The 25,555-nt window shown below is 47.0% G+C and overlaps 1 protein-coding gene across 4 annotated transcripts in view; it reads right to left on the bottom strand.

Moving 5' to 3' along the window:
• glis2b (GLIS family zinc finger 2b) overlaps nt 1-25,555 on the bottom strand; it is a 265,569-nt gene that overhangs the window by 77,489 nt on the left and 162,525 nt on the right. The window contains exon 1 of one of the 4 annotated variants that reach the window (XM_072481432.1): nt 11,907-12,139. The exons of the other annotated variants lie outside the window; for them this stretch is intronic. The gene's annotated coding sequence lies outside the window, so the exon portion shown is untranslated. Of the gene's footprint in view, nt 1-11,906; nt 12,140-25,555 lie in introns of those variants that run through there. 4 annotated transcript variants of the gene reach the window in all.

The following is a 25,555-nucleotide window of genomic DNA, read 5'->3' as shown; positions in this document are numbered from 1 at the left end:
AACACTTCAATGAAGTTACTGTGAAAAGCCCCGAGTCGTCACATTCTGGCGCCTGTTCGGGTACACAGAGGGAGAATTCAGAATGTCCAAATACTTAACAGCACGTCTTTCGTGACTTGTGGGAGGAAACCGGAGCACCCGGAGGAAACCCACACATACACTGGGAGAACATGCAGACTCCGCACAGACAGCGACCCAAGCTGGAATCGAACCTGGAACCCTGGAGCTGTGAAGCAACAGTGCTAACCACTGTGCTAATTGAAGCATTCAAAAGGAATTATCTGAAAGGAAGAATGTGACGGGTTAGGAGGGAGGTGGGAGAATGGTACTCAGGAAACTGCTCATTTGGAGATGGGCCAAATTTCCTCTTTCTGCTGTAATTAATCTGTGAGCTCCTACTCGATCTCTTCCAATAACACAAACTGGACCACCAGTTCAAACCAAAGACAAAGGATTGAGTAACTTCACAAACCATTAAGGCTATAGGTTTAACTCCTGTGTTGAGTTAAGCAATCTCAGTCACCTCTGGGATAGAAAAAGATAAAATGTGTTGAATTCCTGCTCTAGGTCATTACGAAAAATGTACTCTGCTGGAAATTTTGCATATCAATGTCGAGTGAGATCTAGCTAGGACCAATTTCCTCCCCATATTGAATGGTTGGTGCCTGCTGCCAAGGCTCACACATTCAGAACGACCATGAGTGCAGGAAGGGAAGATTACTGTCTCTCGTGGGAACCTGATCCCACATAATAGAGCACTGGTTAGGATAGAATAAAGAGATATTTATTTAAAGATTCCACTTGCCTTTGTATGCTGCCTGCCTCCAATCCAGTGATCTCAGATGTGGTCTAGTTGTGTGTGTCCCACCTAGTACATATGGGTTAATTGGTTGGTGAAAGAAGACTGATGGCAGCTTCCAGAAACGGGGGAGCAATCCTGAAAAAAAATGTGGGCCCTCACCGAATAGAGGCCTTGCAAAGCCACAGTCTGTGAGCGCGTAAAGCAGCTCTGCCAGGAGCTATGGGTTGCCCTTCAAGACAGGACGTCTCAAGAACTGGCTCTAGTCTGATGCACAACATACTGCCGCACCCTTCCAGTGACACGCCCCAGCAACCTTCAAAGTCCCTTTCAAGAAATTGGATTCTATACAACTGTAGGGTAATTGAGCCACAAGGGGAGAGGGAGTGTCAGAACAAACACATTTATACAAAAGGAACATTCCCTAAAGATCTGAGTAGATCATATTGTAAAAGCTTGGACAGGAAAGTGATTTATTTTTCTTTTGACCTTGGGGGAAATCTCCTCATTCCATCAGCTCCACACTGATGAGGATCTTTGTGGAGTCTGAGACAAGGAGGCTTTAGAGACTGGATGGGAGGGTTGCTGCTGAGGAGAGGGGGCTGAGCCCAGGTTCAGCCATTGGGACTTCTTATCCCTCAGCCTGAACCCTCGGAACACGATCCTTGGATTTTGCCTGGTATGAAGTGTTTTTGGAGATTGAACTCCAATATCCCAGTGAAGTTTGTGGAAGTGAATTAATAGTCAAGGGTGTGAGGTACTTAAATCCAGCAGCTTTGGACAGGGTAAACACAATGAAACGCAGCAGTAACACAGAACCAATCACACGAACACACAATTATTCACTCACAAACACACACACAAAATTCCAACTCAGAAACAGCTAGGCCTTTCTTTTTTTTTAACAAATTTAGAGAACCCAATTATTTTTTTCTCCAATTAAGGGGCAATTCAGCATGCCCAATCCACTTAACCTGCACATCTTTGGGTTGTGGGGGTGAAACCCACACAGACATGTGGAGAATGTGCAAACTCCACACAGACTGTCACCCAGGGCTGGGATTCGAACCCGGGTCCTCAGTGCCGCAGTCCCAGTGCTAACCACTGCGCCGCATGCCGCTCTCCAGCTGAGACTTTCTGCCCAAGCTGTGCATGTTGCTATTTATGCTCCACATGAGCAGTTTCCTTATCCCACATGTTAAGTGCCTGACCACTAAAGTACAGCAAACATGCTCCTGTGCTAACTGCCCTGTGCTGGCCAGCTGCACTTATTTAACTGGGTGCAGAAATGTGTTAGAGAGAGCAAATGTGAGGATTGGAGATTGGCCAGGAGAATAGTCCAGTTGATTCCTTGCAGTTTAGATCAGTGTTTTTCAACTGTTTTTTTCCCCGAGACTCATTTTTGCCAACTGGCTGACCTTCAGGATCCACCTTTAATGCGAAAGGGGAGCCTGCTTGGTCCTCACAATCAGGTTCAAAGGAGCAGAGGGCAATACGCATATCAGGTGCAGACTTCAGCCAGTTCCTTTGTGATGTCTTCATCTTTATGAAAACAGAAAATCCAGCCTCGCACGTGAAGGTCGGCGTGAAGGGCAATAGCAACAAAATGCTTCTTTTACTCAGTATTGGATGCTACACCAGAATGCTGACAGCCTCATGGGCTTTTGGCATGTTTTTAAGTTGATATCACAGGTCAGCTACAGTAGTGTAATCTTTTAATTTGAAGCCAGCTCTAAGTTTTTTAAAAAATATATATTTTATTGAAATTTTTTTCTAAACAACATTTTACCCTCTTACAAAACGGAACGATAACAAAATAGAAATTTTTAACAATACACAAGTAACAAAACCCCATTATCTATTGACCTATACTAAACTAAACCCCCCCCCCCCCCTCCCCTCCCCCACCCCTTCCCCCTGGGTTGGTCATCTGTCTTCCCCCTAACGTTCCCTTAGGTAGTCGAGAAATGGCTGCCACCGCCTGGTGAACCCTTGAGCCGATCCTCTCAGGGCAAACTTTATCTGCTCCAGTTTAATAAACCCCGCCATATCGTTTACCCAGGCCTCCAGTCCGGGGGGTTTCGCCTCCTTCCACATAAGTAGGATCCTGCGCCGGGCTACTAGGGACGCAAAGGCCACGACATCGGCCTCTTTCGCCTCCTGCACTCCCGGCTCTTCCGCAACTCCAAATAGAGCTAACCCCCAGCTTGGTTTGACCCGGACATTCACCACCTGCGAGATCACTCCCGTCACTCCCTTCCAATACCCTTCCAGTGCCGGGCACGCCCAAAACATATGTGCGTGGTTTGCCAGGCTCCCGCCACACCTCCCACATCTGTTCTCCACTCCAAAGAACCTGCTCAATCTTGCCCCCGTTATGTGTGCCTGGCGCATGAGGAAGAGGAGTTTACCCTCCTTAGGGCATCAGCCCACATACCCTCTTCTATCTCCTCCCCTAATTCTTCTTCCCACTTTCCCTTTAGTTCTCCCACCGACTCCTCCCCCTCTTCCCTCATCTCTCTGTAAATCTCTGACACCTTGCCCTCTCCGACCCACACCCCTGAAAGCACCCTGTCCTGTATCCCCTGTGTCGGGAGCAACGGAAATTCCCTCACCTGTTGTCTAGTAAACGCCCTCACCTGCATATATCTCAAGAAATTTCCCCGGGGTAACTTATACTTTTCCTCCAATGCTCCCAAGCTCGCAAAAGTCCCATCTATGAATAAATCTCCCACCTTCCTAATTCCCAACTGGTACCAGCTCTGAAATCCTCCATCCATTCTTCCTGGGGCGAACCTATGGTTGTTCCTGATTGGGGACCCCACCAGGGCTCCCCGCACCCCTCTCTGTCGCCTCCACTGTCCCCATATGTTCAGTGTTGCCGCCACCACCGGGTTCGTGGTAAACCTTTTAGGTGAGAACGGTAGCGGCGCCGTCACCAGCGCCTCTAAACTCGTCCCTTTACAGGACTTTCTCTCCAGTCTTTTCCACGCCGCTCCCTCACCCTCCATCATCCATTTACGTATCATTGCCACATTGGCGGCCCAATAATAATCTCCCAAGTTCGGTAGTGCCAGTCCTCCTCTATCCCTACTACGCTGAAGGAACCCCCTCCTTACTCTCGGAACTTTCCCTGCCCACACAAAGCTCGTGATGCTCCCATCTATTTTATTAAAAAAGGTCCTGGTGATTAATATAGGGAGACATTGAAATACAAATAAGAACCTCGGGAGGACCATCATCTTAATTGCTTGCACCCTGCCCGCCAGCGATAAAGGCTGCATGTCCCACCTCTTGAAGTCCTCCTCCATTTGTTCTACCAGCCGTGTCAAATTAAGTCTGTGCAAGGTTCCCCAGCTCCTAGCGATCTGAATCCCCAGGTATCGGAAGTTTCTTTCCACTTTCCTTAGCGGTAAGCCTTCTATCTCTCTACTCTGGTCCCCTGGATGTATCACAAATAATTCACTCTTCCCCATGTTTAGCCTATACCCCGAGAATTCCCCGAACCTCCTCAAAATTCGCATAACCTCTATCATCCCCCCCGCTGGGTCCGACACGTATAGCAATAGGTCATCCGCGTATAATGAGACTCGATGTTCTTCTCCCCCTCTAATCACCCCTCTCCATTTCCTGGAGTCTCTCAACGCCATGGCCAGAGGTTCAATTGCCAACGCAAACAACAATGGAGACAGCGGGCATCCCTGTCTTGTTCCCCTATATAATCGGAAATACTCCGATCTATGTCGACCTGTAACTACGCTTGCCGTTGGTGCCCCATAAAGAAGTCTAACCCAGCGAATAAACCCGTTCCCAAACCCAAACCTCCTTAACACTTCCCATAAATACTCCCACTCCACCCTATCAAATGCCTTCTCTGCATCCATTGCCGCCACTATCTCTGCCTCCCCCTCCACTGGGGGCATCATTATCACCCCTAATAGTCGTCGCACGTTAACATTCAGTTGTCTCCCTTTTACGAACCCTGTCTGGTCTTCGTGCACCACCCCCGGGACACAGTCCTCTATCCTCGATGCCAGTACCTTTGCCAGCAACTTGGCGTCCACGTTCAATAGTGAAATAGGTCTATAGGACCCGCACTGCAACGGATCTTTGTCTCTCTTCAAAATTAGTGATATCGTCGCCTCCGACATCGTCGGGGGTAGAATCCCCCCTTCCCTGGCCTCATTGAACGTCCTCGCCGTCAACGGGGCCAACAAGTCCACATATTTTCTGTAGTATTCCACCGGGAACCCATCCGGCCCCGGAGCCTTCCCTGCCTGCATGCTTCCCAGTCCCTTAATAACCTCATCCACCTCAATCGGCGCCCCCAGGCCTGCCACCTCCCGCTCCTCCACTTTCGGGAACCTCAATTGGTCCAGGAACCGCCGCAGTCCCTCCTCTCCCCCTGGGGATTGAGACCTATACAGTTCCTCATAAAAGGTCTTAAACACCTCATTTATCTTTCCTGGCCTTCGCACAGTGTCTCCCCTTTCATCCCTAATTCCTCCTATCTTCCTCGCTGCTGCCCTCTTTCGCAGTTGGTGCGCCAACAGGCGACTAGCCTTTTCCCCATATTCGTACCTCCTCCTCTGTGCCTTCCTCCACAGTACCTCCGCCTTTCTGGTGGTCAGAAGGTCAAACTCGGTCTGGAGTCGTCTCCTCTCCCTGTACAGCTCCTCCTCCGGGGTCTCTGCAAATTCCCTGTCCACCCTTAAAATTTCCCCCAGTAATCTATCCCTTTCCTTGGCCTCTGTTTTCCTTTTGTGGGCCCCAATAGAGATCAGCTCTCCTCTGACCACCGCTTTTAGTGCTTCCCAGACCACTCCCACAGGGACCTTGCCGTCGTCATTGACCTCCAGGTATCTCTCAATACACCCCCTCACTCTTGCACACACTCCCTCATCCGCCATCAGTCCCACATCTAATCGCCAGAGTGTTCTCTGCTCCCTGTCCTCTCCTACTTCCAGGTCCACCCAATGTGGGGCATGATCCGAAACCGCTATGGCTGAGTATTCAGCTTCTTCCACCCTAGAGATCAACGACCTTCCTAAAACAAAAAAATCTATCCGGGAGTACACTTTATGGACATGGGAGAAGAAGGAATACTCCCTAGCCCTAGGTCTTAGAAATCGCCATGGATCCACTCCCCCCATTTGGTCCATAAACCCCTTAAGTACCTTGGCTGCTGCCGGCCTTCTTCCGGTCCTTGAGCTGGATCTATCTAGCCCCGGGTCCAGCACCGTATTGAAGTCCCCTCCTAAAATCAAGTTTCCTGCCTCCAGGTCCGGTATACGCCCTAGCATCCGTCGCATGAATCCCGCATCGTCCCAATTTGGGGCATACACATTAACCAACACGACCTCCATGCCCTCCAGCCTACCACTCACCATTACATATCTACCTCCGCTATCTGCTAGGATGTTCTTTGCTTCAAATGCTACCCGTTTCCCCACCAAAATGGCCACCCCTCTGTTCTTTGCGTCCAGTCCTGAGTGGAACACCTGTCCCACCCATCCTTTCCTTAACCTATCTTGGTCCGCCACCTTTAGGTGCGTCTCTTGGAGCATAGCCACGTCTGCCCTTAGTCCTTTCAAATGCGCGAGCGCTCGGGCCCTTTTTATCGGTCCATTCAGGCCTCTCACGTTCCACGTGATCAGCCTCACTAGGGGGCTACCTGCCCCCCTCCCGTGTCGACTAGCCATTACCTTCTCTAGGCCAGTCCCATATCCCGCCTCCGCGCTCCCGCTCGCTCCCCCATCGTCGCACACCGACCCCGACCACCCACCCTTTAGCCATTCCCTTTTGGATTTCCGCAGCAGCAACCCAGTTGTTACCCCCCCCCCCCCCCCCCCCCCCGCTAGATCCCTATCTAGCTTGATTGCTCCCCCCATATCACTTCCGTAAGTCAGCTGACTTCAACTGACCCCGGCTACTCCTGCTCACTCCTCGACCCCCCTGTTGTGAGGGAACTCCCAATTGCCTTGCGCCTGTTTTCCCGCCTTATTCTTTCTGGCGCGGGAACTTAAGTTAATGACTGACTCTGGTGTCTCAACCTCAAAAGGAATTTTTCAACACCACTTCTCTTTCAGAATCTGAAACGTCTCTCATTTGCCAGTAGTTTCCTACATATAACATACATGGGCTTTGCATAGGCAAAATTAACAAAGCTATACCTCAATAAATCATCTTTATACTGCTTTGTTCTCGAGTTAAGTTTCTTCTTTGTAGGCTGTTAACCAGAGGCTCTGGAGCTCTGTACAGAGTTAACACGAGCACTGCTCTGACCTGCCCTGAACACTCCTGAGCAGTTCTCTCCAGTAGATTCTGTTGTGAGTCCTGTCCAGTAGGTACACTGCCTATTTGCCTCTCTGGCCATCTCTTACTTTTAAGAAAATTATCCATCTTCATAGCCCTCTTGCCAGCAGCTAGAAAATGGAAGCGGCTCTGCTTTGTGATTTGGCACCAAAAGCACGTACAAGATGCTTGGCGTCAAGTGCACGTGCAGGACACATGACCTGCTCGCTGCTGCTGCTTCTGGCCTGAAGAATCCGCACAATAATTTATTTTAATTTAAAAGGCAGCAGTGGTCGCCATTCTCAATATAAAAGCCAGTAGTGGCCATTGGGTGCTTCTCCTGTGATCAGGACCACTGCGGGAACAGCAGGACCGATCGCTCCATGATCCTCCTGACACCCGTCTACGACCCGCACTTTGAAAAACCCTAGTGTGGGATATAAAGAGCCCTGAGGGATGTTCAGACACTCATTGGGAAATGGACTACTGATTTTAATGATATATACACATACAAGCCCAGGAGTACTGACAGCACAGCCAGACTCCTACACCTTCAGCTGCTTCACATTCCTCATAGTTTCTACTTGGTAACAGGGAGGTTACTGGACAGGACTAATATAATCCAGCTTTCCTGACCTTTCACCCTACTGGAACGCCCATTACTGAACCGTGGTCCAATTCTTTAAGAAACATCTTTCACCACAAAACCCAGGCTACTGTTTTGGAGGCCTTCTGTGCTAGGCCTCAGAATTGGTTGTCATGGTGATCCTACTGAGAGGCTGGCTGTTCAAAAGCCCAACAGCAAGATTAGAACTGACAGGATGAAGGTTTTTATCTGGATATCTATACCTACATGCCAACTGATATTGAATCCATTCAAATAGATTGTGTTTGTTTGTCAGTTTATCCATTATTGATTTCACATAACATGAGTCTCTTCAAGCAGCCCCAGGAGAGTCACCAAAGGAGATGTGGAGGGAGGGAGGACAGTGAGGTGGGGATGGTGAGGCAGTGCATTGGGGTGTAGGAAGGCAAAAGGAGAGGTGAGGGGTGAGACACGGGGAGGATGGGGAGATGAGGGAGGCAGGAGGTAGAGTTTTGGGTAGGGGCTCAAGGGGAGGAGGTGAACGAGGGAAGGTTAGGGAGGGATAAACAGGGTGGTGGGGAGATGGGGAAATGGGGAGGGGAGAGGAGAGGGAGGGAAAGGGCAGAGGGTTGAAGTGGGAGGAGATGAGGGGTTTCTGGAGAGACGAGAGAGGGGAAAGGTAGGGATGATGGTGGGGTGAGAGGAGGAGATGGAGTTGAGTCAACTGTTGGGGGAGGCTGGGGGGTCAGGGTGGTAGGTGAGGGACAAAGGAGACAAAGGAGGTAGATGGGAGGGGAAGCAGTGAAGACATAGGGCAGAAAGGAAGCAATGTGAGGGTGGTGGGGCTGGGAGGTGAAGTGTAAGAGGAAAGATATTTTTAATTCTCAAAGATAAATTTCCTGTAAGAATGTGTAGGCCCAGATTCATAATTTGAATAATCTATGGATTCACACACCAGCTAACAAGAGACAAGTATTGCAATGCCGGGGATAGTTTATGTTTGCTGGGAGAATGGGGTATTACGTAGGAGTAACCTGGGCATCACGGTGGCGCAATGGCTAGCATTCTGCCTCACGGCACTGAGGACCCGGGTTCGATCCTGGCCCTGGATCACTATCCGTGTGGGATTTTCACATTCTCCCCGTGTCTGTATGGGTTTCACCCCCCACAACCCAAGATGTGCAGGTCAGGTGGGTTGGCAGGAATCTGACAGCTTCAGCATGGACCAGGAACAGAGCCTGATACCGTTCCTGGTCTGTACAGTTCAATTCTTCACTGGGTTATTTCTTTGAGTAATTGGGGACGGCACAGTGGTTAGCACTGCTGTCTCACAGTGCCAGGGACCCGGGTTCAATTCCGACCTTGAGTGACTGTCTGTGTGGAGTTTGCACTTTATATCGAACATATATAGAACATACAGAAGGAGGCCATTCAGCTCATCAAGTCTGCACCGACCCACTTAAGCCCTCACTTCCACCCTATCCCCGTAACCCAATAACCCCTCCTAACCTTTTTGAACACTTTGAACACGCAGACACAGGGAGAACGTGCAGACTCCGCACAGACAGTGACCCAGCGGGGAATCGAACCTGGGACCCTGACGCTGTGAAGCCGCAGTGCTAGCCACTGTGCTGCCATGCTGCTCTTTTCTCCCCATGTCTGCATGGGTTTCCTCCGGATGCTCCGGTTTCCTCCTACAGTCCAAATATGTGCAGGTTAGTTGGATTGGCCATGGTAAATTGCTCCTTAGTGTCCAGAGATGTGCAAGTTAGGTCATGGGGTTATGGGGATTGGGGGGGGGGGGGGTATGGGTAGAATGCTCCTTTGAAGGGTTGGTGCAGACTCAATGGGCTGAATGACCTCCTGCAGGGATTCTATGAACCAATTGAAATTTGAAGTAGGGAGAGGTCAAACTATAGTTAATTTGGTTAAATGTTTCCTAATCACCAAATACAAACTGGGTCCATGAGCTAGCATGGACTCAATAGGCTCAATGTCCTCCTTCTGTGCCACAGTGACTCTGTGACAATCTCCAATTTATTTCTTGTAAGGGTGCAGGAAGACCAGAGATATCTTTCCCCTCAATTCCCTAGTGAATGATACTGAGGCACAGACCCATCCAGGACACCCACACGTTCATTCTTTAGTCTCTGGTAAACTGATCACTGTCTCGGGTTAAATCAGACTGTTCACAATCTCCATGTTCTATTTGGCCCAGAGCTTACCTTCCAACCCCTGTACCTGCTCCATCATCAAGACGGACTATGTTCATCCATGTATCGTCCATCGCCTGTCTCACTCCTGCCTCAGGCCATCTATTGCATAAAATCTCACATGCCTTTGTTAGCTCCAGACTCAACTATCTCAGCACATTCCTTCTCACTTCCATCCCTTGTAAATTTGAGATCACACAAAACTCTGCTGTCTGTGTCCTAACTCATACCAAGTCCTGCTCACTCATCACTCCTGTGATCAATTAACTATTCTGAGCCTTGTCCGGACACATAATTCTATTACATCATGGCTGATCGATACCACTACTCTCTCTGTTTGCCTTTGCTCCATATTCCATGGTCCTCAATCTCAGTCGTCAAAGTTCCAATCAACCCCGAGCATCCAGACAGCGCCTTTGGGAGAGAGGGAGAGAGTTCCAGAATTCCACTGCCTCACACCCCCGCCGTTGGTTTTCCAACATGCCCATCCTCATGGAGCCCCGCTTTGCCCGCCAATTGGAAAATTAACAGGCTCCTTTATGTGATTGGATGATTCTTAATTGTCAGTAAGGAGTCTTTTCCCCATCTCCAATACTTTTATAATTAATAAACAAAAATGTTCAAATAAAACTGAAAATAAGCTATTGTGATGCCCTATTCCCTTTTCTTCAGGGCGTCTAGGGCTGGAGCACAAAGGTTCATGCTGACACTCGCTGCACTGTGGGAGGTGCTGACTCTTGGATGTGGCATTAAACTGAGGCTATAAAAGATATAAAGGATACCATGGCACCATTTTGAAGAAGAGCAAGGGAATTAACCCAGTGTTCTTCCGCTATTTATGCTTCACTCAACATCACTATCAGTATCACATTGCTGTTTGTGGGAGCTTGCCGTATGCAAAATAGCTGATATGTTTCCCCACATTACAGCAATTCCTTTTTTTTTAAATTTAGTGTACCCAATTCATTTTTTTTTCCCAATTAAGGGGCAATTTAGCGTGTTCAATCCACCTACCCTGCACATCTTTGGGTTGTGGGGGTGAAACCCACGCAAACACGGGGAGACTGTGCAAACTCCACACGGACAGTGACCCAGAGCCGGGATCGAACCTGGGACCTCGGCGCCGTGAGGCTGCAGTGCTAACCACTACACCACCGTGCCGCCCTTCCACATTACAGCAATGATTATACTTTCAAATGTACTTCACTCACTGGTTATAAAAGAGCTTTGAGGGCGGCACGGTGGTGCAGTGGTTAACACTGCTGCCTCACGGCGGCAAGGACCCGGGTTCGATCCTGGCCCCGGGTCACTGCCTGTGTGGAGTTTGCACATTCTCCCCGTGTCCACATGGGTCTCACCCCCACAACAGAAAGATGTGGAGGGTAGGTCGATTGGCCTGCCAAATTGCCCCTTAATTGGAATTTTAAAATAAATAAATAAGAGCTTTGCAATGCCCAGTGGTTGCAAAGCATGCAAATAAATGTGTCTTCTTTTTGTCAGCAGTATCTGAAGACTCCAGGATAATCCTGGACGGTTGGCAACCCCAACAGACAGTGGCAGAGGGGGTGGAGCGAGTGTGGAGTTAAAAGTTATAAATAAACGCCTTTCACGACGAGAGACAAAGGAGTTCTGGGATCGCAGGCAGTCTGTCTGCTGAGAGAGGAGGCCGGACAGTGATCCATGAATGGTGGATTCTTTCAGTTTCTAAACTGGGAACTGGCAAACAGGAAGTTCTGTTTCCACACAGTCAGAGCCCAGCCTCATTCGGCTATAGCCAAGCTTCCCCCCCCCCCCGCCTCCTCTCTCTCCCCCGGAGAAATATTGTGCAAGAGAAGCACAGACATTTTTCACAAGATGGGAGGAGGGGGGGTCAGGGATGAAAGAAAACAATTAATTTAAAAACTGTAAAAATAAACGACAAAGTGACTGGAAATTAAGCTCACATCCCCAAGAGACATGTAGAAACTAAAAAGCAGGGGAGAAAATGTATTGGCTACAGATCTCTCCGGCTTACCTTGTAAATGGCACTGATCCAACCAGTTCCAGACACTCAGGAATTCAGCAGCCGGTGCTTTGCAGCAATGAACGGCTGAATCACTAACTACCTGGCCTCCTGCTTGAACTGGGACACAGGGTCGTGCAGTTCCCACTACAGCTCGATGGTGTAAACCTTTCAGGAGAGCTCCTCGTACTGTGCTTCAAGCGTGAGCAGAAACCTCTCTGAACCACCCCTGATATCTCATCTCATGGAGCAATCGGGCTCACTCAGAAACGCTCCAGTTCTGAGACATCACACTCCTAAAAAATAAACATGGTTCCAGTTGTTTAAACAGATTTGGGATCCATCTTGCCCTTTTCAAACTGGAATCTCGCTCCAACCTGCACCAAAATCGGCTTTAGAGTGGAATAGGTTCCAGACAGGAGTGGGACAAAGAATGACGTGAAGTGGTCAAACGGGGGGCAGTTTAAGGAAAGGGGGACAGATCAGTAGAATGTGGGAGGTAAGGAGGCTAAAGACTCTTTGTACTCCAACACACAGATGCCACACAGCCTTGCCCTACCCCATCTGGATCCCGTGTTCCAACTTAAATGTTCAGAATAGATGGATTGGCCTTGCTAAATTGCCCCTTAATTGGAAAAAAAAATTAGGTACTCTAAATTTATTTTAAAAATAAATAGATAAATGGGCATGTAGACACAGAGGGACACACAGATACCAACATCTATAGAGGCACACACAAAAAAAGGGACACACACACAATAAGATATACAATGATATACACAGATATCAAGGGATAAACATGGACAAATGTACAATCGCGCACAAAAAGGCACACATGCATAGGGACAGGCACCAACAAATATATAGGGACAGATATACATGCATACACCAACCCACATATAGGGATAGAGACAGACACGGACACCAGCACATGTTCAGGAGCAGACACACACATGCACTCAGGTACATGTGTATAATGGCCCTAAGCAAAATTTACATTTCTTTTGTAAATAAAGTGCACGCTTTGTCTTCTCTCAATGGTTAATAATCATTGAATGAAAAATATTTGCACAATCTGGATTTTCTGCCAGAACAGTTTCTGGAAGTTAATACTGCGCCTAAGAGAGAATGGGCAAGATTTGCATGGTCTTGTTTGGGACTGAACAAGGTCAGGTGGAAAAATAAAATGATGCCCACAGTGCGGGTCCAAAAGTCTTGTTGCCCCCATTTCCAGCGCTGGTCATTTTCAACAGCACAGAAAAGGGAGTGGGTTGGGAACTCCACACACTGCGATGTAGGAGTTATCAGTACCATTCTAGAAGTGACATTTTAGAACTTCTGCAATTTTCATTGAAGCAGCCTTGTTTTGGACAACTTTCTGAATCACACCTGCGGAATGTAGTGTGAACTGTGGATTGGAGGTGGGGAGAGTATAAAAAGCGAATAAAAATAGTATCACCTTCTTTACAGTTCATCATGAAATGCTGTATCCTGAGTTACATCTGTCTTTACTTGAGTGAGTGATAATAATGCTATAATTGGAAAACTACCGTTAAATAATGTGGTTGCCAGGTTGTCATTTCTGAATACTGGCTAGCTGTCAAGTGAAAGAACAGAATTGCTCAAATTTAAAAGTCATCAGATGCATTGGAACAGATTATCATTGGATAAAGTGCTATTCTGCATTGTACAATACTGAAAGACTAGCCCAATGTGGGATCCAGAGCTAGTTGCTCAAACTCTTCCCAATGCTTTCATTAATTATTTTCAGAACAGCTCAACCACTTGTTTGACTATTTGGAAGCTTTGACAGATGTATGAGCTTCGGCTGCCCTCAAAAGCACTGATATATTCTCTTGCGAAGTGTTTATTTATCCATCTGTCCCAGGGAATGTGAGTTTGATGGCTTTGACAAATGCATGGGGCTGGATTCTCCACTGTCGGGATTCTCTGTTGCGCCGGCAGCCCGGGGATTTCCCGACAGCGTGGGGCTGCCCACAATGGGAGACCCCATTGGCCGGCTGACGAGACTGAGAATCCGGGGGCATGCCGAACCAAAAGTCTGGTGTGGCGGGATGGAGAATCCCGCCCATGAACTTTGAAGAGGATAATGGTTTTTAAAATGCCTGTTCAAGTGATGTGTGTTTATTTTGACAGACTTATGAGCGTCTAAACATTAGAATGGTTTTTGTATTGTCTAATGAAGTAATGTTTGCTTACTTTGACAGATTTATGAACTTTTCAACAAATGCCAAATATTCTAGGTTATGTTTATAAAGTAGATACTGGGTGAATAGGTTGGAGAAGTAAAAGGGGGTAAAGGAGTGAGCAATGTTAAGGGGGTGAGGGTGTGGGGGAATTTATACTAAGAACTGAAGAACTATGCCAACATATCTGGTAATGGAGACTGTTTTAGCAAAGGTCCGCTTCCATCTTCATCTTGGGCCTGATTGCAAGATTGTCACCACCAAGAGATTAAAATCCCGTCTGCCAGGCAGAAGTGGAACTGTGATGTTGGTACAATTGCCAACTTCCGATTCCTGCTTCTGTGATGAAAATCTGGCTCAAGGTTCAGATAGGTTAGCGCGTCGGGTCAGTCAGAGCTACTGGAATTTCACCCGCTCAGGGGTTTAGAGGTGTTTCAATTCAAAATTTTGCAGGCTTTACATTAAAGAAGGCATATTTTTATCATTCTTTACAAATGTAATCATTTGGAAGATTTGGTCTCTGTGGGGGTTGGGAGAACAGTGGGGCAAATTTAGAGTTCAGCACTGAACTGGGGAAAGTAAGATGTAAAAATGATATTCAGGGTTTTGCTCCTAATCACTTTCCACTGACCACTGCTGAAAAATGAGTGCGTGTGTGAGTGGATATCAGCTGTAATATCCCCTTCTCTCATCCCATTCATCAAATGTCCGACAGGATATGCTGCTTAAAACTGGCAAATTGGATCATGTACCTGAGGGTATAGGCAGAACCAACTTTCAATGAGGAATCAATGACTTCAGATAAGGGACATTCTGGGAATCATTTTTGTTGGACTTCAAGTGTTAACCATTGCATGGCGAAGAATATTAACATCCTTTTGGTCAGAAAGACCACCAAGGACCCACACTCTGGAATTCCCTCCCTATCCTCTCTACCTCTCCACTTTCCTCCCCTCCTTCACGACATTCGTTCAAAAACCTCTTTGACTCAGCCTTTGGTCACCAGTCTCAATATCTTCTTCTCTCAGGACTGTCACTGCCTAAGCTGATTCTGGCATATTCCTGCTCTGCATGGTTCCTTCCCACACTAGGATAACAGTATTATCCCATCTCCTGGTACGCACTTACCTTGCCCACTGCCCAGGTTTGAACTTAACAAAAAGATGCCAACTGAAATCTGGAACTCTCACCCTTCAAAGGGCTGTTGAGCCTTGGCGGGAAGGGTGTGTCAGCTGAAAATGTCAAATCTCAGATTGATAGGTATTTGATAGGTAAGATTATTAAGGGAATTCAAAACTAAGGAGTATAGATGGTTTTGCAATACCGATTAATGATGATCTAACAAAGGGTAACAAGCTGAGGAGCTGAATGGCCTCCTCATACTATGTAACAGGCTGAAGGGATGGAAACCATGCTCCTTATTCTGGGAAATAATAGGTTCAAGGGGTTGAATTGCTTCTTTTTGCTCCTATGGAGCAGGTTTAAGAGGTTGAATGGCCTCTTACAGTTCTTTCCTAATAGGCTTGGGGGCTGAATAACCTCCTACTGTTTCCGTGTAACATGGTTGAGGACTGAATGGCCTCTTTGTGTTCCAATGTAACAGGCTTGAGGGGCTGAATGGCTTCCTCCTGTTCCAATGTAACAGGCTTGAGGGGCTGAATGGCTTCCTCCTGTTCCAATGTAACAGGCTTGAGGGGCTGAATGGCTTCCTCCTGTTCCAATGTAACAGGCTTGAGGGGCTGAATGGCTTCCTCCTGTTCCAATGTAACAGGCTTGAGGGGCTGAATGGCTTCCTCCTATTCCAATGTAACAGGCTTGAGGGACTGAATGGCTTTCTCCTGTCCCTATGTAATAGGTCTGAAGGGTTGGATGGTCTCCTCCTATTCCTGTGTAAAGGCTTGAGAGGCTCCTCCTCGTTCCTATGTAAACAGTTATGAGGCAAGATGATTTTAAAAAACCAATAGCATAGAGCCATTGTGGCAAAATCTGGAGCACACATGGATTGGAGAGCTGGTAATCCCAGTTTGCAATATGTTGACACACACATGCTCTCTAACCATACCACAAACAATTCTGAACTCTACCAAATGTGAATGGACTGTTAAATAGCCAACATGCTCTGCATTTTATCACTACCTAGTAACATTGCTTCTGTGTAATAGATTCCTTTATTTGCAGTCTCTGATTCAGATGTGGCGCTTGCTCCAGTCTGAGTGCGTACAATAATTTACCAGCACATGTGAGTGTGCTGCTGGGTTTGTTTAGCCTTGTGGAAAAGGCACAGAACAAATACTGAGGTTTGCACTGCTATGTGTTCAGCTGGGCAGGGTGGCTCCTCCCAACAGAGAGCCCCTTTCATCTCCCCCAAGGCAGCGACTTATTGGCCCATTCCAGGACCCAGCTCCTTCTACATCCAAAAGGATTTAATTAACAGGAGCGGAAAAGGGCCTCAGTTCAACGCTGGGCTACTCACATAATAAATCTCACACACAGGGAAAGAAAAAGTCTCCGTCACAGCTGGTTTGAAGTAGGTACCTGTTCTAGGCCTTGGCTGCTAGTCTGTATTCAACAGTGGTGACTGGTGCAGTTTGACAAGACAGATTCATCTCCATAAAATAAACTAAGACTTATATTTATATGGTGCTTTCACACTCTCAGGATGACCCAAAGTGCTTTACAGCCAACAACGTACTTTTTGAAATATATTCGCTGTTGTAATGTAGGGAATGTGGCAGCCAAACTCTCACAAACAGGAATTAGATATGACCAGATAATCTGTTTTTACATGTTAGCTGAGGGATAAATGTTGACCAGGACATTGGGGAAAGTTTGCCTGCTCTTCTTCAAGATAAGACACATGATCAATGTGGTCCCTAAACTGTATGACTGCGGGGAAACCTGAACGTCTCTACGCAGACTAGGGCAGGTTGGCCCCTTTAAGGTATGACGCTTGCACAACCTCACAAAAAAATTAAAGGGACAGCAAACATAAATAAATTATTGTGCCTTTCTAAAATCTTGCGTCTGGAAGATTAATTCATCAATGCACTGCCATGTGTGAACAGCAATCAAACACAGCTGGAAGCTAAGCCACCAACCATCCACCCTCACACGTGGTTGTGAAAGATCCCATGTCTCTATCCCAGAGTTTACCGGGGGTTCCATGGTAGACCAGGATCGTCCAATCAGAAACTGGCTTCTCCAGAATCTGTCTGTGTGTAAGAGAGAGAGAGCAGTGCACGTGTGCATGTGTGTGAGAGAGAGCAGTGGGTGTATGCGTGTGTGAGAGAGTGTGTGTGCATGTGTGTGAGAGAGCAGTGTGTGTGTGAGAGAGAGTGGTGAGAGTGTGTGAGAGAGAGAGAAAGAGCGGTGAGAGTATGTGCATGTGTGTGAGAGAGAGTGGTGAGTGCGTGAGAGAGAGAGCTGATAGTGTGTGCATGTGTGTGAGAGAGAGAGCGGTGAGAGTGTGCATGTGTGTGAGACAGCAGTGAGTGTGTGCGTGTCTGAGAGAATGTGTGTGCATGTGTGTGAGAGAGAGCGGTGTGTGTGTGAGAGAGAGAGCAGTGAGAGTGTGTGTGAGAGAGAGTGGTGAGTGTGTGTGAGAGAGAGAGAGCGGTGAGAGTGTGTGTGAGAGAGAGTGGTGAGTGTGTGTGTGTGCGAGATGAGGGAGAGAGAGGTGATTGTGTGTGTGTGAGAAACAGGTATTTGAGAGGGAGAGGTGAGAGTGAGTATATGTATCTGTGAGTGTGTATGTGGGTCCGTGTGTCAGAGAGGTGAGAGTGTGTGAGCGTGTGAGAGAGCGAGAGCGGTGATTGTGTGTATGAGAAAGAGGTGCGTGAGAGGGAGAGGTGACAGTGAGTATATGTATCTATGAGTGTGTATGTGGGTCTGTGTGTCTGAGAGAGGTGAGAGTGTTGGTGTGCGAGCCAACATGAGAATCCACCTTTCCAACATTACTCTTCCCATTTGAACCAAAAGAACAGCAACACTCCTCCTATTAAAAATGACAAAAAGGTAAGACCTAAGTACGTTTTTAAATAAAAGAACTTTTTAATTATAGTAAACGTATACATATAATAAATATATATGTTTTTTAAAATTTAGAGTACCCAATTCATTTTTTCCAATTAAGGGGCAATTCAGCGTGGCCAATCCACCTACCCTGCACATCTTTGGGTTGTGGGGGCAAAACCCACGCAAACACGGGGAGAATGTGCAAACTCCACACGGACAGTGACCCAGAGCCGGGATCGAACCTGGGACCTCGGTGCCGTGAAGCAGCAGTGCTAACCACCATGCTGCCCTAAATATAAGAAATATAAGAAATAGGAAAGACTTCAATAAATTAGGATTTTGTGCGTTTGTAGCGATTGTGTGAAAACACTCATTTTTTTTGTGGTTTGGCTCTTCAACACAATAAGAATGTTTCTCATTGAATGCGGCAGTACTCGTGGAAGGTCAAGATAGTCCTGCGGCTGGAAACGTTTGGGAAACTCTGCTCTATCCATTAATTTAACTTACTTTTTGTGGGATCTTGCTGTGTACATGTTAGCCACATAATAGTGAATACCTTTCAAAAAACAATTGCTCTGATGTGAAGCCCTATATATGATGCTATATTAATTATTTAGTCCTTTAACATTGGCCTTGCACAGTGCTTATTTAACAGCAATTGTGCCTTGTGGCTTTTAAAGGTGAACACTTTAGCAGCGCAGTATACATTTCCATATTAATATATGATGCTCTTGTGTGTATAAACCAGCACATCTGATTTACTGTCAGCAATGTCATTGGGAGGATCTGCAAGTCTCAAATGTTGAGACGTCACAGTTCAAAATATCAAATGTTAAAAACAAAATGCAATTTAACCATTTGTTGTTCAATAAAAATCACTGACTAGCCCAAGGTGCTGCTTCAATGACACCATTTTAACGACAGGTATTAATTTCAGTAAAAATTCCTCACACGACAGAGGGAAATGTTGCTCACATGTGGACATTTATTCAGCAAACATCTGCCACCTGTCAGTGACCAAGGAAGTAAACCAGCTACTACAATCAAAAACACTCTCACTCCGCTTTTCGTTTCACCCCTTTACCAACTAACACAGAAAGGTTAAAGCTCACATGCTGTGTGAATGAAGATTGAGATTATGGTGTCTGTTGCTCATTCATTATTCACGGATCAGAAATGCAAATGGCCACATTTGGATTCCCAACCAGCCACACGTGGCTAATGATTAATGTACCAGACAACACTGATCTGACCCAAGATCAGAAATCTTCAGCCAGTTCCCATTCTGCAGACTTGCCACAGACTGGTCGAGCAGCAATTAACCTCTAACTGCCTCTAACTGACCTTAGCATTCATATTTCCAATAATCAGGTCTCATACTGTTACAATGCCAGGGCCACCGCTACATCTAACCATTGTGCAATGACATGATACAAAGCAGCTTTGTTTTCATTCACAGAATGTGAGCATCGCTGGCTAGGCCAGCATTTTTTGCCAATCCCTAATTGCCCTTGAGAAGGTGATGGTGAGTGGCTTTCTTGAACTGCTTGCAGTCAGTCTGGTGTAGGGCATGCCCTCAATGCTATTAGGGAGAGAGTTTCTAGTTTTTGACCCAGTGATGGAACTGTGATATATTTTCAAGTCACGATGGTGAGTGGCTTGAAGGGGAAGCTGGAGGTGGGCACGTTTCCATGTGTCTGTAGCCCAAGTTCTGCCACTATAGGGGTCATGGAAAGTACTATCGAAGGAGGCTTGGCAAGTTGCTGCAGTGCCTCTTGTAGATGGTACACACTGGTACTGCTAGCATGCGCTGCTGGTGGAGAGAGTGACTGTTTAAGGTGGTGGCTGGGGTGCCAATCAAGAAGGCTGCTTTGTCCTGGATGGTGTTGGGCATCTTGAGTATTGTGAAGTTTCAGTCATCCAGGCAAGTGAAGAATATTCCATCACATTCCTAACTTGTGCCTTACTTTCGACAGGTTCTGGAGGACCAGGAGGTGAGTTGTTCTCCCTGGAATTCACAGCTTCTAATCAGCTCATGTAGCCACAGTATTTATGTGCTTGGTTTAACTAACTTTCTGATCAATGGTAATTCCAGGATGTTGATAATGGAGATTCAGTGATGGTCATGCCATTGAATGTCATGGGGAGATGGTTAGATTATCTAGCTGGTCATTGCCTGGCACTCGAATGTTCCTCCCCACTTTTCATTCCAAGTCTGAATTTTGTTCTGGCTTTGTTGCATGTGAGCAATATCTGACAAGTTATGAATGGTATCGCACCTTCAGTATTCTTCAGCAAACACCCCCATTTCTGACCTCATGGTGAAAGTAAGTTCATTGATGAAACAGCTAAAGGACACTACCCTGAAGAACTCCTGCAGTGATGTCCTTGGCCTTGATTGGCCTTCAACAACCATAACCATCTTCCTTTGTTTAAGGTATGACCCCCAACCAGCAGAGAGCTCTCACCTGATTCCCATTGACTTCAACTTTATTCAGGCTCCTTGATGCCAAAATGCTGCCTTGATGTCAAGGGTAGTCATTCACCTCATCGTGCCCCTCCCCCCTCAGAATTTAGCTCTTTTGTCCATGTGTGGGTCAAGTCTGTAATATGGTCTGAAGCCGAGTGGCCCCGGTGGAACTCAAACTGAACACTGGACAGCAGGTTGTTGCTGTGTAAGTGCCGCTTGATAGCACTGTCAATGACAACTTCCTTTGCTGGAGATCAAGACTTGAATGATGGGCCAATAATTGGCCAGATTGGATTCATCCTGACTTTTGTGGAGAGGGATAAGTTTCCATATTGCCAGGTAGATGCCAGTGTTGTAGCTGGACTGAAACAGCTGGACTAGTATTATGCTAGGTGTGGAGCACAGGTCTCCAGAATGACAGCAGGGATGTTGTCATGGCCCATGGTCTTTGCTGTACCCAATGCATTCAGTAAATTCTTGATATCACATGGAGTGAACCAAAATTGCTGAAGACTGGCATCTGTAATGCTGGAGAACTCAGGAGACCAAGATGGATCTTCTACTCAACACTTCTAAGTGATGATGACTGCAATACTTCAGCCTTGTCTTTTGTACTGACGTGCTGGGCTCCCCCATCATTGAGGATGGGGCTGTTTATGGAGCCTCCTCCACTGGTTAGTGGTTTAATTGTCTAACATCTTTCACAATTGTATGAGGCAGGACTGCAGAGTTGTCATTTGATGCCAAGTTGGTTCTGAAATCACTTAGTTCTACCAATAGCATGTCACCTCCATATGTCAACATGCAACTGTTGTAGCTTCACAAGGATAGCAACTCATTTTCAGATATGCCTGGTGCTGCTATCTAGGGATATGGGTGTCCAGATACATAAATCACAAAAAGTTACTATGTCGGTATAGCAAATGGAATGTTGTTGTTTTTTGCAAGGGGAATGGAGTATAGAAGTAGGGAAGTTTTACTGCAGTTGTACAGGGCTTGGTGAGACCAAATCTGGAGTACTGTGCTTAGCTTTGGTCTCCTTATTTGAAAAATGATATAACTGCATTGGAAGCAGTTCAGAGAAGGTTCATTTATTGTGGCAATGTCTCTGCACTAGCAATCCAGGGCCCAGGCTAATGCTCTGGGGACGCAGGCTCAGGTCCCACCATGGCAGCTAGTGGAGTTTAAATTTAATTTATAAATCTTGGAACTGAAAGCCAGTCACATTAATGGTGACCTTGGGCGTGATTCTCCGACTCCCGACCGGGTCGGAGAATCGCCGGGGGCTGGCGTGAATCCCGCCCCCGCCGTGTCCCAAATTCTCCGCCACCAGAGATTCGGCGGGGGCGGGAATCGCGCCGCGCTGGTCGGCGGAAATCGCGCCGGTCGGCGGGCCCACCCCCCGCCGATTCTCCGGTCCACGATGGGCCGAAGTCCCGCCGCTGTCAACCCGCGCCAACCGCCGTGGATTGAACCACCTTTCGAACAGCGGGACAAGGCGGCGCGGGCGGGCTCCGGGGTCCTGGGGGGGGGGGGGGCGCGGGGCGATCTGGCCCCCCCCACGGTGGCCTGGCCCGCGATCGGGGCCCACCAATCCGCAGGCGGGCCTGTGCCGTGGGGGTACTCTTTTCCTTCCGCCTTCGCCATGGTCTCCACTATGGCGGAGGCGGAAGAGACCCCCTCCACTGCGCATGCGCGGGGATGCCGTGAGCGGCCGCTGACGCTCCTGCGCATGCGTCGCACGGCAAAGTCATTTCCGCGCCAGCTGGCGGGGTGGAAATCAGTCCGGTGCGGGCCTAGCCCCTCAAGGTGAGGGCTCGGCCCCTCAAGATGCGGAGAATTCCGCACCTTTGGGGCGGCGCGATGCCGGACTGATTCGTGCCATTTTTGGCGCCGGTCGGCGGACATCGCGCCAATTGCGGAGAATCCCACCCCATGAAACTATCAATTGTCATGATATACACCAGTATATCATGGTGCAGATACACACACACTGATGGACACACAGCAAGACCAATCAACACACACAACACCGCAGCCAATCACCAGTTCGAGCACACGCACTATAAAGACAGGGGGCATCAGAGTTCCCGCTTGGGATGCAGCCTCCTACAAGGACAGAGCTTACAGCTTACAGCACAGATCTTCACCATGTGCTGAGTGCATAGACTGGTTAGGACAGGCATAGGTCTTTAGTTTAATCTAACATCGTGTTAATACACAGTGAAAGTATGTTCAACAGTTTCTAACTTAATAAAATAGTACTATTTTAAGTGTTGGTGGCCTGTATGTGTTCCACAGATCCAGAGCACCCAACACATCATCAATGATTGTCATGAAAACCCATTTCTTTTAATAATGCCTTTTAAGGAAGGAAATCTGCCAACTTTACCCAGTTTGGGCTACATGGGACTCCAGACCCAGAGAAATGTGGCTCTCTGAAATGGCCTAGCACATCACTCAGTTCAGGGGTAATTAGGGAGGGCAACAAATGCTGGTCTTACCATTGACGCCCACGTTGCATGAAAGAAAAAATAAATAGCTTCACTCATTCCTGGCTTATTTTATGAAGATACAAATTGGAGTTTAGAAGAATGAGAGGTGATCTTATTGAAACCTATAAGATTCTGAGTGGACTTGATAGGGTGGATACAGGGAGGATGTTTCCCCATGTGGGGGAGACTTCAACTAGAGGACACAGTTTAAACATAAGAGGTCTCCCTTTTAAGACAGGGAGATTAGGATAATTTGTTTTCTCTCAAGGGGTTGTTAGTCTGTGGAATTCTCTTACCCAGAAGGCAGTGGAGGTTGGCTCATTGAATTTATTCAAGGTTAAGTTAGACATGTTTTTGATAGACATGAGGATCGAGGGTTAAGGGGCGCAAACAAATTGGAGTTGAAGCTGCAATCAGATTGGCCATGATCTTATCGAATAGCAGAGCGGGTTTGACAGGCTGAATGGCCTACTCCTGCTCCTAAGTCCTGTGTTCTAATGTTCCTAATAATAATAATCTTTATTGTCACAAGTAAGCTTCCATTAACACTGCAATGAAGTTACTGTGAAAAGCCCCTAGTTGCCACATTCTGCCGCCTGTTCGGGTACGCAGAGGGAGAATGGAGAATTCAGAATATCCAATTCACCTAACAAGCACATCTTTCGGGACTTGTGGGAGGAAACCGGAGCACCCGGAGGAAACCCAAGCAGACACAAGGAGAAGGTACAGACTCTGCACAGACATTAACCCGAGCCAGGAATCGAACCTGGGACCCTGGAGCTGTGAAGCAACAGTGCTAACCACTGTGCTGCCGTGCCGCCCAGATATCCACCTCTTCAATCCTCACTAATCACTGAGCCAATCAAGAAACACCATTATCTGCTCACTTCACGATCATTGACCATCTACTTTATAATCATGAGGAATCTGAAGGAAATAATGCTTTAGTTATACGGAACCTTGGTCAGACTCTCAAATAAGCAGATTCCTTGATTAGTCTGGGAGTAACAGCATTCAGTTCTGGGCATTGCAATTTAAGAATAATGTATTGGCTCTGGAGATGATACAACGCAGATTCACTAGAATGTGACCAAGATTTAAAGGTTTGAATTTTGAGGACAGGTTGCACAATCTTAGTTTGGATTCCCTTGAGTTTAGTTGAGGGGTGATCTGTGTGAAATGTTTAAAATGGGAAAAGGATTCAATAGGATAGATACTGAAAAGAAACAATTTCCCTTGTGGGATATTCCAGAATCAGGAGGTAGGGATAATCTTGACATTAGAGCTAGGTCATTCAGGAGGCACTTATTCCACGCACAGGGTGGTGGAATTCTGGAACTCACTCCCCAAAAGGTTGTAGGTCAATTGAAATTTTCATGCCAGACTTTGACAGATTTTGTTAGATAAAGGTATCAAGGATATTGAGTAACAGCAGATAAATAGAGTTGAGGGATCAGCCAATAGCAGAGAAAGTTCAGGGGCCCAATACCACATCCTCCAATCCACTGTGAGCAATAGCTTGGGAAATGTTCTGGATTCAATTTTAAGATTTTACTTTCTAAAAGCAAGTAAACTGTGATCATGAGCTATGCTAACTACTCCCACTAACACAGCCTGCTGCCATGTGGGGAGTGGCCTGATTCAATCATTTCATCTGTGCACACATCCTTAAATGTATAGGCAAATACCTATTGCTCCCCATCCTTTCTGACAATGCCATCTCGTCCCAGGGCTCCATAGGCTCAAAGACTATCTGCCCTTGACCAAGGAACCATTCTTCATAGCTCAGTTCAGACAGTTAGTCAGCTAACTATTTGGTTGTGGGAGGAATCACAGACACAACTCACCCAACATCTACATTCAAGGAGCAGTTAAACAGACTGAGAATCAGGAGCAGAAACCCTGACTAGTCCTCTCAATAATTTTGCCTTTCAAAAAAGTTTTCTCTCTCTAAATTCATGCAGTATGATTGTTGCAATCTGCACACAGTTAACATTGACTTCAGCTCTGTGTTAGACACAGGTCTGCTGGCTCCCACCCCAGGAATGCACCAGACTATGGCTGCCTGGATAGAACGTTTTGCACATTTGCCAGTGTTCTTCATTAAAAAGATGTGATTTAACCATTTTACTACTGCACTTCATTGTTGAACTACTGGTTCACTCATCCTGTTGCTTGTATACCTTTTAAAATTTTTTTAGAGCAACCAATTATTTTTCTTTTCCAATTAAGGGGCAATTTAGCATGGCCAATCCACCTAACCAGCACATCTTTGGGTTGTGGGGGTGAAGCCCACGCAGACAGGGGGAGAATGTGTTGCTTGCATACCTGACGTAAGTACATACATCACCTACACAGCCACGTATGAAGAAACTTAACACCCCCCCCCCCCAACCTGAGGCCATCATCAAGTACTTTAAGTGCCTGATACCATTCTAGTAAATCTCCTCTGCCCCCATCTTCATGACCTTGACA

This window comes from Scyliorhinus torazame, chromosome 17 (assembly GCF_047496885.1).
Source record: "Scyliorhinus torazame isolate Kashiwa2021f chromosome 17, sScyTor2.1, whole genome shotgun sequence".
Classification (NCBI taxonomy): domain Eukaryota; kingdom Metazoa; phylum Chordata; class Chondrichthyes; order Carcharhiniformes; family Scyliorhinidae; genus Scyliorhinus; species Scyliorhinus torazame.
Note: the sequence above shows the minus strand (reverse complement) of the source record. Positions and strands in the feature narration are given on the sequence as shown.